Raw genomic sequence first — 12,500 nt, 5'->3', positions numbered from 1 at the left:
ACCCCTTGACACACATTATATACTGTTATACACCTCGGACTTGGCCCTCGAGTGTCCACAACGGTGTATAGTAGGAGGGAGTGAAGCGCCAACCTATTGCTCCCATTGCACACACACACACAAACAAAAGTTAAGCCTTGACTATTCAGTTGAGGATTCTGTGTTTGGGGTTCACAGATGTAAGAACGTCCACCCCTTGACACACATTATATACTGTTATACACCTCGGACTTGTCCCTCTAGTGTCCACAAAGGTGTATTATCTGCTTAGTTTTGTCTTTTGTAATTCCTGTGAATAAAATGAACCTAAAATCTCTTCCCCTTCCAAATCATATATTTTATAAGTCCAAGGAACTGTATCTATTACATCAACAATTTTAAAAAGTTCTTTCGTCCATCGTTCAGTAAAACCCTTTTCAAAATGAGATTTCCACCTATATATTCTTACGATATCACCAACTTTGAACTTAGGTTTTCTGACATTAATCTCTTTTTCATATTTTAATTTTGTAAATGTTTCTGATGGCTTCATATTCGTTGACGTGTGAATCGTGTCATTATACTTATCCACAATATCCTGAATAAAAGATGACCATTGTTGTGAACCGAGTTGTGTGAATTTTTTATATAGTCTCTCTTTTAAGGTACGATTAAAACGTTCAACAACAACTGCCTTCCCTTCATTAAAGGTACTGTATAATGTAATACTGTTATTTTTTAGAAAATTCATAAATGTCTTGTTATAAAACTCTCTACCCTCATCAGTCCACAATTTCTTAGGTTTTCTCTTACTTTTATTAAATATCTGTTGAAAAGCTAACATAAGAGTATTACTTGTTTTGTTTTTTAAAGGGACAACCCACGCATATCTACTCCTCAAATCAATAACGGTTAAAGCATACTTGTACCCCTTATCATTATTGAGTTCAATCAAATCAGCAGACCAGATATAATCAACTTCCTTGGAATAAACTTTCCTTCTCTGAAACTTTGTGAATATTGGTTTATGTAATTCATCAGCTAATTGCTCTTCAGTCTTAATGGCATCATTAGAGCCTATAAGTTTTTTGAATTTCCAAGTCCAAGTTTCAATTTAGCACTAATCATCTTCTTCACGATGAACCTATCAACTTTTTCTCTCAAGGTTGGATTTTGTATCAGAGACAAATTATACAACATTTCTCTATCGGCTTCATGCTTTTCTTCCAACGTTGTGGTATTCCCATAATCAATATCGTGTCTCATGCACACTTCATCAACTCTATTGATTGGTTTACTCCAGGATTTAGGATTGTCTGCCTCATCTAATCTTTTATCCAAGTTTGTGCCTGGACCACAGAAAGAATAACCTGGAAGATGTAATTCCCCTGGTATTCCAGTAGTTGTAAATTTACTTCCTGATAAAAACTTTTGTATATCTCCTCCGAGTTTGTGTTTGGAGATAAATTGATTTTTTTTGAACCACACACCGAACATATACCTTTTTGTATAACCCTGTTATTTTTACTTTTAATATATGAAATATTTTTAGTATTAGTTTTCTTTTTACATTTGAGACAATAACTCATTTATTTATGAGAAAAATTCCTGCAGAGTGCAAAAACCTTTTAGTTTCCAACATGCACATTTGAATCTTAATTTTTAAAACATAAAGAATCCTTAGAAATGCCTTCACTCTCTCCTCCATTTATTTAAGAAAAAACTTGAATTAAAATGAATAGCTTGACGATGCCAATAGTTTTGTCGAAAGTATTGCAAATAGACTTGTTAATTCTTTGTATTCCTCCTCGGTGGGTTGAGTTATTTTCTGTAATACCTCTATTCTTTTTTGAATCTCACTGGTTTCCATACTATAATATTTATTTATTCTCTCTCTTTCCTCCTTCTCTTTCTTCTCCCTCTCCTCCTTCTCCTTTTCCTCCTCTTCCCTCTCTTCTTCAACTCCTTCCTCATCCCTTACTATCCTTGAATCGCTTACACCCCATAGAATATTATACATATATTCATCAGGATTTCTTGTTATTCCTGTATCCAAAATAATTTGTTTTACAACAGGAAACCAATAAAATTTCTTTTGAATTTCTAAAAGAGCCTTACCTTTTCTTAACCTTATAATTTTTTCATTATTTAACATTCTAATTAAATCTAAAGTTGTCGGTTTATCAACATCAGCATAATGCCAATCTTTTATTGAAAATACCTCATTCTTATGTTGTAGAACATATTTATTAAAATAACGAATACCCTTTTCTTGAAGGTATGCTTGGACACAGAAATGATAATTTTCTTGAAGCCTTCTTGCTGTCATTTATGTATTAGAAATATATGTTAGAATAATATTATGGCACGAAACACCTCCCCATCTTCCCATAGTTAAATCATTTTGTATTTCCTTACTTATTATATATAATCCTGTTTTTTCTGTTTTCATGAGATAAACAAGGGCAAAACCATTATTATATTTACCCTTATTAAATTCTTTTATTTGTTGTTTACTAATCGTAGCCCCACAAAACTCATTCTCAATACCAAGTGGATAATATTCTTCCTTACGAGACTGATTTAATTGTTCCAGGTCTTCGAGGTTAATTTTAAATGACCAATTATACCCTAAATCATTCATATCATACCCCCATTGTTCTATTCTCATACAAACGATACGCCCTTCTTTATAAAAATTTATTTTAATTCGAACTGTGAATTCTGTATGACCTGGAGATAATATCAACACTTCTGTATCTTTGGAATACACAGCCGTTTTATTTAAGTATATATATTGTGATAAATCGCTTAATCTCACCAAGTCATTCGCGTCAGTTGGGCTTGGATAATTTTTTAATTTATAAGCATTTTTCATGTTAATATTTTTGTTTATATTATATTTATGTCGTTCAGCCTGTGCCTTTGTATAATAATTTGATAAATCAATATCCAGTTCTTGAGATACACCAAAGATAGAAACATCTTTACCAACATAAGTCATTTATATTAGATTAAAAATAATATCATAAAATTTTTTATTTTTGTTGAGTTGAAATAACACATATAGACATAATTGACCACAACACTTGGAATTTAATTCTTGAACTTGAAATGTTTGATAAACACCATTCTGTAAGAATTTTATGACTTCAACAGGTGGTGGAAGACCAAAACTATCAAAATAATATTTGTCTTGACTATTAAAAATACAAACCCAATGAGAACCGTTCCCATTATTATCTTCTAAGTTCATAATAATATTCTTTGTATGTTTCGGCACATTTGTTAATTCATCTCTCATACAAATAACCACATTATGAATTTTTAATTTCTTACAATATTTGGCAAGTTGTAAATTTGATGTTGTATTCTTTCCAAATTCTTTCAACCACTCATCAATGCTCATTTATTTATTAGAAAGATATAATCCATTACCTCTTTTCGTTAATTTTACACCTGCTTGTGCTATAGAAGAAAGCATATCTCCAACTAACAATCTCGCTTTATCAGGCAGACCTTCAAGTTTTTCAGCAAAATCTACAATTACACCACTTCCACTAATTTGTTTCTCCAACTCTTTGTTATGTCTTTCCAATTCTTTTTGAGCCTGGAGTTGAGCCTTCCTTTCATTGACAGTTTTGACCGCTGTTGAAATACCACCCGTCAATGCTCCAACCGCACTTAAACCAGCAAATAAAGGAATTAGAAATGGGAGAAATCCTCCACTCGTCTCTCTTATTGAATATTTTTTCAACATTGGTTTTGTCATTTTAATTTTAAGTGAGCCAGTGTCATTCAAGATTTTAACCTGTTCTCTTGTGAGCAAAACATCAATTCTTACTGCTCCTTTTCTCTGAATTGTATTAACGTTAATCGTACAAGGCTTTTGATTTTGAACACAAGATGATAGTTTATGAAGATTGATTTGATTAACATATACCCCAGTTGGTACTTTGCCACTCATTTATTTAACAAAAAATTATGTGAGACTAATCATCACACCATTATCTGTATTAATCTGCAATTCTGTTTCTTCCAAAAGCAAACAATATGTATCAACTTCTTCACTCTCTCCTCTTTCAATGTATAGGGAAGTATCCACTCGATTAGACTTTATAGTTTCTTTTTGAGCGCTCAGGTCAAACGTATAGATTGTATACAAACTTTTAAATGCTGTCATATCCAAAATAGGTTCTTTATTTCCATTACTTTCACACACCTTTTGGTAAGACTTGTATGCTTCAGCAAAATCATTTTTTTCCCAATTAATTTCCAATCTATCTCGTGGATAAAATGTTCCATCTAGAGAAACGCGAAGTTGTTTCACCTTAGCATTATCACTCAATGCATTATTCTTATCAGTCGCAGTATCACCATCTGGCTTTTTAAAAATCATCCACAGATATCGTGGCTTTCCTTCCAGAACACCCAAATTCCACGTGTAAGTAGTTTGATTGAGTTTAACGTGTTGACATCTTCTTTTGAGGTATGATACACTGAGTGGTTTCTTTGGGTTAAGTCTTCGATTCAACATCTCTTCTGTTTTAAGATTAGGAGTATATTCACTGATATACCAACTCATCTCCTCAATTACAAATTTATTCTGTTCACCAAAAGCACTACCAACACCAAAAAGCAATCTATTTTCATTATCATTCCTTTGTAGTTGAAATCTAATTTTAAGACCATACAGAACTTTATCATAATCACAAAATCCAAATATACCTTTAAGAGGAACTGCCACAGTAAAACTATTTTCTGCTTTTGTATCATCATTATACATTCCTTTCCTTTGAATATATCCAGGGTCTGTGTTTGTTCCCGTTGACATATCAGGAATAAAACCTTCGACAGACCCCTTTCCCATTCTATCACTGAATGTATAGAGTGTAAATTTCATCATTTCAGATACAGCAGAGACATAATCAACCGCTTCAACTTCTTGTGTTCCAATATACAATCGCACACTATCAAACATTTTCCAGAAGAAATCATTTACAAGTGTAGCGTTTGTGTTATTCCCAGCCTTAGTGAATTTAAATTTACACAACAAGAAACTTTCGGAGAGATTCAAATAGGTTTGTTGATTATTTATTTCAAAACTTTTTGTACCATTTGTATTCCAGTCTGTTCCAGTTATTGCATTTACCTTGAAGTAATCTTCTTTTTTAGTGGAGTTTGAGATAATAATAGTATCATCCAAATCATAGATACTATCAATTGCTTCCATACTTGTATTTATTTAGGAAAAAAGATGTTAAAACTTTTGAAACCCTGATCCAAGTATTTGAATTATTTTCTGTCGTTCTTGGGGGACAACTGAGTTTTACCTTTCTTAATTTCTTTTATTGCTTGTAATTTATGAGATTCTTTCTGAGCATCTTTTATACTCTTTACAGCACCTGCTACATTTCCCACAGCAGAAGCAGTTGAACCAATTAGGTCTTTATGTTTAAGAATAGTTGAACCAATACCCATGAGAGTATCAATTATCCCATCTCCTCTAAATTGATGTCCGACACCCCTTTGTCTCTTAGGTTTATAGTATCCTCTACCAAGATACATACCTTCACCCTTGTAGTACGGGGAAAGGAACATCCCATCCCCTGTAATTATTTTATATTTTCCCAACTCGTGTTTCCTCACAATAACCATCGTATTTATTTATTGAAAAACTTCACGTAGGTGAATTCTGATGGATATAACTTCTCCATTAAAAGAGATCACACGATTATCTTGGTCGGTTATCCTAAAATTTACTCTGTGTATGGTTTTTCCTGACACAGGAAGATAAACCAAATTTTTAGGTTCCATATTGAATTTATAACCAATTGGGGTTGAGTATGCGCTGAATGAAAATATTGTATTTGTTTTTAATCCATCATTATAAGCACCATCAATCAAATCACAGTGAATTAACACCGAATTTATTCCTGAGGATATTTGAATGACATTATCACTGTAAAACGTCCCATTAGTTTCAATCTTTTTTGAGGAGAAACCTAATAACTCTCTAAATGAATTATCAATTGTGAAATCAACCTTGTAGTTATTTTTAACTTTAATCGTTGATTTTGAAGTATGTTTTTGAATGTTTATAACAATATTTTTTGGTTCATCACCCTGTTCTTTCATAAGACGAGCAATTTCGGAAGATATTTGAGAAATCTCGTATGCTCCGGGTGAGACTGTTATCGTTTTGTATCCACTTCCCGGATTATAACTAAACTTGTCATTTTTCTCGGTTATATTAAATAAGGTATTATAAGTCTCCATGGACAATAAAGATGCCTCATATTCTTTTGTTGTGTCAAGTTGTAGTGGGTATGGGAATGAAGATGTGTGGTCGCTTGTTGTGAAATTAAAACTCAGGATTGTGCTTCTCATCTTATTTAATATGAGATAAAATGTCTTTATATTGAGATTTATTAATTATTTTCATGTTCATCAACTGGTCTAAAATGGCTGATGCTTCATTAAAACAATTGTTATTTCCAGCCTTCTTACTGCCGAACAACAATAACAGTCTATTAACTAATTGCGATGGGTCATTTGGAAGAAAACTAATACCTGAACCAAGGATACTTAAAGCCTGAATAATGTGTTTCTCCTTCTCATTCTTCCTACTTTTACCAGAAAGAATAACCTTATAATTTAGAGTGTTCAGCAAATCAATATATACTCTATCATCATTATTTTCCATATCCAATGGTTTATCAATATACTTTGATTCATCCCTCACAGTTGAACCTTGTCTTCCATCTTTTGTGAGAAGAAACATTAATCTCGGAGTTAGTTTAACAGGGGTTGAGCAGAACTTAAGAACCTTAATTCATCATTAAATATCAATACCTTTTCTTGAACAAGATGAAATATTGCTGGTTGTTCTGTTGGAATGAGTCCTGCTTTGGTTTTTGAATCCGCTGAATATTCATTGTTTTGAACAGCATTCACAATATAATCAGGGGTTGATTAATCTCTTCCAGTTGTTGAAATAAACCTTCATCATCATATTCTAATTCTCCTAAATGCTCTAATTCTTCCTCCGTCATTTGACTGAAATCTTTTAACATTTGAAGCTTTCTAGGAGTATATTCTACTGTGGGAACTGTGGAAACATCTTTCATTTTTTCTTGGGAAGTTTTTAAAAGTGGTTTAAAAAATTTCTCTTGTTTTTTTTCAAATGCTTCTTCGCCCGTTAGTTTCTGTCTGCGTTTCTTCTTTATGTCTTCCTGTTGTTTTACAACTTTTGAAACCAACTCTTGATGTTCCTTAAATCTTCTTGCTCTTTCTTTTGTATCCATTTATTTATTGTAAAATATCATTTAATGAATTGTAAAGATTAACAGGGAAATTTTCCTTTTCTTCATCATTCAAGTAGATGTGTTCAAATAAATCCTTTTCTTTAAATATTTCATCAAATTCTTTATTAACATTAATGCGAGTTGTAATTTCTTCTTCACTAATCCTTGCATCTCTGCTTTTCATACGTTTGCGTTGAGTTTCTTCATCAACATCAAAACCGAATGATAAAATCTTCACTCCGCTCAGATATTTAATAATTTGTCTCGTTCCTTCTGGATTAGTTTCTAATATCCCAACACCACCAGATTTTAGTTTCTTTAACTCACTCTTACAATGTGAATATTTTGTTGTACCAAGAGAAACCTCCTCAAATATTTGTCCTTCATTCCTCAATCGCATATGTTCCTCCACTGAAATATAGTGATAATCTTCACCTTTTACTTCTCCAGGTCTTATTGCTCTAGTTGTTGTTGATACAATGCGTATCACGGGGTGTTTTTTAAGTAAATTTACAATATTCTCATTTGTACTACACAAGAACCTTGATTTATGAAAGTTTTTTTCCAGAAGCAGATTTACCCACAAGATTTATAATAATAGTTGTCATTTATATATGTAATTGTTTATAAAACAAAAAATATATCCCTTAATATCTCATCTTGTTTCACAACAATATATTTATATTTTTCAGTCGTGTGCTTCATATAATCCTCAAATTTCTTTTTACTACATAATGTAGAACAATTATCTCTCCAAAAATTATTGATATCTATTGAATTTAACTTGAATAAAATAAAAGTATTAGCATTGTTTCTGATGGAACGACGAGGAAGTTGAAAGTACGATTGACTAAGATAAATACAATTACAAGAAGAATGTCTCCCTCTTGTGTAGTAGCTGTCCATTACCGTTTGGTTTCTCTCATTAACACAATCATCAAAGATAACGAGGTTCTTTTTTGATTTATCCAAATCTTGGGAGACGGTATATCATCCGTATTATCACTAAGAATACAAGTTATAAGATTTGATTTCTTTTTACATCTCTGTGTATCACAAAATAGTTGAATTATATCTTCAATGTTATAATCATTTAGGTTTTTTGACGTTTAAATAAACCGATTATATCTTCTTTTTGAAGACCAGCATTAAAACCTTGTGAGAGTAGTTGATACTCTGGTTGAAAACTCGACTTTGTGAAAATTATTAAATTGTCATAATCTAAAAAGTTGGGAGTGAGGAGCATTTTTAAAAGTAAGCAGGTTTTTCCACATCCACTTGAACCAACTATGAGACATCTTAATGAATTTGGGAGATTTTTATGGTTGTTAAATTTTATCTTATTTTCCCAAATAGGTAAAAAATCATTCATTTATATATTTGAAAAACAGGTTATTTAATTTATTATTAGCTTTTTTAGAAACTCTATATTTTATCCTAAGTTCAGGTTTAATTTCAAGATAATCCATTATTTTATTTATACAATATCTTGTGTTGATATTTCCCTGAAAATTACATCCATGAATAATATACAACAACAATCCTTTGAACATTTCTCTTATACATTCAGTTTCTTCCCTTGTAAGGAAAGGTGTGTTATCATCCTCATACTTTACATTCATTTCTCTAATCAATCTTGTAAAGTAATTCATTTTTGGTGTAAATCTAAAAGAATTATTTTCCTTTTTATATTTTTTATTATCATTAATTAGAAGATAATCACAGAATATACATTGTTTATAGGCTTTTGACTCTGTGTTTAATCCCCGTCTTTCACACGCAGGACAATTCTCAAATTTGTCATATGGAGAATCAGGAAAGTCTAGCATATTTATAAAGTAAAACTTTACTTAAACTGAAATTCATCTATACTTTCAGTTGTATATTACCATCGATATCGATATACTTTTTTCATTATCAGATTCAACGACAACATTTTTTATATTAAAGGTAATTTTAAAATTATCGTTAACTACTATTGAACGAAATGTCATTTCACCTGATATATTAACATCCTTTATTTCATCAGGATTTACATCTTTAAGGTTGTTGAAAAAAATACAAATTTCTCCTTGCATATTACAGATGGTCTTATCTTTTCTTTCTAAAGCTTCATCCATAAGGTTTTTGTTCTTTGATACTTTTTCTTGTTTCATTGCTTTTTCTAGTTTTGAATATATTACTAGAAGGAGAGGAGAAACTTTTGTTAGAGATACTTTAATTGATGTTCTACCAGGTATACTAAAAGCCCTTCCACTGAAGGAAATTGAAGAACTCATATTATTTACCATAATAGTTTTTATCCAATAGTTGTTATATTTATCTTTGTTCAATTTTACATCCTTGACATATTTCTCAGTATCTTTAACAGATGAAGAGATTGATTGAAACTTGTCTTTTGTGTCTTGAAACATTGTATTTATTAAGTGAAAAAGTTGGAGGATAAAATGTTTTTAAGCACAGATTCACCTATAAATTAAACGAAATTTTCATCAAGAAAATTTTAGTTTAAGCAAAGTTTTATTCTATAAATATGGTGAATACAACGTACTGCGATGTTTGTAATCACGAATATAAACATTATAGAAAACACCTCCGAACCAACAAACACACACTTAATCTATTTCATCAAATATCTCCTCTTGAGTTGGAAAGAAAATATTGTGATATCTGTTCAAAGGATGTTTTGAAGAGTAGTTATAATCAACATCTTCAATCACAAAAACACAAGAAAAATGAGTTTAAAGTAAAGGGAGACTATTATATTGAAAACACTGATGGGGCATTTAAAGGGCATATAAAAATAAGGATTTTTCAATTTGGAGAACCCGGTCCATCATCAATAGCTGAATCAATTGAAATAGTGAAACCCGATGTTGAAAAATTTATTAAAAAGACATTAAAAGAAATGAAAACTTTAAAGTTTTATATGGGAGTGAAAATGAATATGAAAAGACAAGATGAAGAACATACTCCTTATATGAGAACAGGTCTTCATTTTATAACATCATTTCAAGATTTTTTGAATAGTGGGGTTTATGAAGAACTATCAAGACAAGAGGAGGATGTTGATAATACAGTGGTAGGAAGTGGATTCAATCTTAAAAAAATCATCTTTTTAGATATACACATTCTAAAATCAAACCCTCTTAAAGCTTCTTCTTATATTGAATTACCAAAAGAAATAAAACGAAAGAAGGCAGTTGTTAATATTAAGAACAATGATAATAAATGTTTTCTCTGGTCTGTTCTTGCTCACTTTCATCCACCAAAATGTAATTCAGAAAGAGTAAAACAATATATGAAATATGAGAATACCTTGGACATTAAAGATTTTAAATTCCCAATGCCACTAACAGATATTCCTAAATTTGAGAAAAAGAATAATCTTTCTATTAATGTATATGGATTAACGGATACAAACAAAGTTCAAATATTAAAAATTTCAAACAACTATAAAAATGAAGAAACACACATTGACCTTTTATATTTTAGTGTTGGAAAGAATTCACATTACACATACATCAATAATTTATCAAGATTAATCTCTTCTCAGGTATTCAGAACAGCAAACAAAATATATCCTTGTAAGCGATGTCTTAATTCATTTCATACAAAAGAACGATTAGAACAACATTCAAAATATTGTAGTAATCATAAATCAGCTGTAATTACAATGCCTAAACCTGGTGAAAAGATTTATTTTGAAGATTATAATAAATCTATCATGCACCCATTTGTGATATACGCTGATTTTGAATGTATCCTTAAAAAGATAAATACTGCTTCTCCTAATCCAAAAGAACCATATACAAATAAATATCAAAAACATATTCCTTGTGGTTTCTGTTATTATATCAAATCATCTGTTGGAGAAAAGTATAACAAACTTGAACATTATCGTGGAAAAAATGCTTCACAAGAGTTTGTAAAACGATTAGAAAAGGATTGTATAAGACTCACTAAATTAATGAAAGAAACAAATGAACCGATGAAATTAACCAAAGAAGAAAAATTAGAATTTAGAATGAACAATATCTGTCATATTTGTGAGGGGGAAATTAAGGAGTCTAAAGTTAGAGACCATTGTCATCTTACTGGTAAATATAGAGGTCCCGCTCATTCCTGTTGTAATCTTAATTATAAATTACCTTCTTTTATTCCAGTCTTTCTTCACAACAGCGCCAACTATGATACACATCTATTTATAAATGAACTTTCAAAAACACCAGGGAATATTTCTGCCATAACAAACACAAGTCAAAAGTATATTTCATTTTCAAAAATGATATTCACAAAACCTTTAACTCGTATTAGGTTTCTAGATTCTTACAAGTTTATGGGAACACCACTAGCCTACCTCGCATCAAATCTAAGCTCCACGGACTCTTTTCCAAATCTTAATTCATTCTTTCCAAAAGAGGAAATTCTCACTAAAGAGGAAATTCAGATTAAAGAGAGAATTCAAAGTAAAGAGGAAACTCTAATTAATGAAGAAATTCTAACTGAAGATGAAATTCTAATTATAAAGAAAATTCGAACTAAAGAGGAAATTCAGATTAAAGATGAAATTCTGATTAAAGAAGGAATTCTTACGAGAGAGGAAATTCAAACAAGGAATGAAATTCAAAGTAAAGAGAAAATTCTTACAAGTAAGGGAATTTATCCTTATGATTATATGGATTCATTTATGAGATTTAAAGAAACACAACTTCCTTCAAAAGAAAGTTTCTATAATAACCTTTATGAAGAAGAGATAAGTGATAAGGAATATAAACACGCACAAGAAATATGGAAAATATTTAAGATAAAGAACCTTGGAGAATATCACGATTTATATCTAAAAACAGATGTTTTATTGTTAGCTGATGTGTTTGAAGCTTTTAGATCACTCTGTCATAATAAAAATTGTTATGGATTAGATCCTGCCCACTATTTCACAGCTCCTGGTTTAGCTTGGAGTGCAATGTTGAAAATGACAAAACAAGATATAGATTTAATCAGTGATGTGGATATGCTTTTGATGATTGAGAAGTCCAAGAGAGGTGGAATATCACAAGTATGTTCAAAAAGATATGCTAAAGCAAATAATAAATATCTTCCAAATTATGATAGTGAAAAAGATAGTAATTATTTGATGTATTTTGATGCTAATAATTTGTATGGATGGGCAATGTCTCAATCTCTGCCTTATGGTAAATTAGAGTGGGTGGA

The 12,500-nt window shown here is 30.8% G+C and overlaps 2 long non-coding RNA genes across 6 annotated transcripts in view; both read left to right on the top strand.

Annotated features, from left to right (window-relative positions):
- LOC147022561 (uncharacterized) overlaps positions 1–605 on the top strand; it is a 3,098-nt gene extending 2,493 nt beyond the window's left edge. The window contains exon 2 of the long non-coding RNA XR_015059782.1: positions 1–605. This exon is cut by the window's left edge and continues 1,285 nt beyond it. This is a non-coding gene — a long non-coding RNA (uncharacterized LOC147022561).
- The window catches only part of LOC147022559 (uncharacterized), a 202,283-nt gene that overhangs the window by 35,985 nt on the left and 153,798 nt on the right, over positions 1–12,500 (top strand). The gene's annotated exons all lie outside the window — the stretch shown is intronic.

Source organism: Eptatretus burgeri, chromosome 7 (genome assembly GCF_056783735.1).
Source record: "Eptatretus burgeri isolate ZD-2024b chromosome 7, Ebu_testis_v1, whole genome shotgun sequence".
Taxonomy (NCBI): Eukaryota; Metazoa; Chordata; class Myxini; order Myxiniformes; family Myxinidae; genus Eptatretus; species Eptatretus burgeri.
Note: the sequence above shows the minus strand (reverse complement) of the source record. Positions and strands in the feature narration are given on the sequence as shown.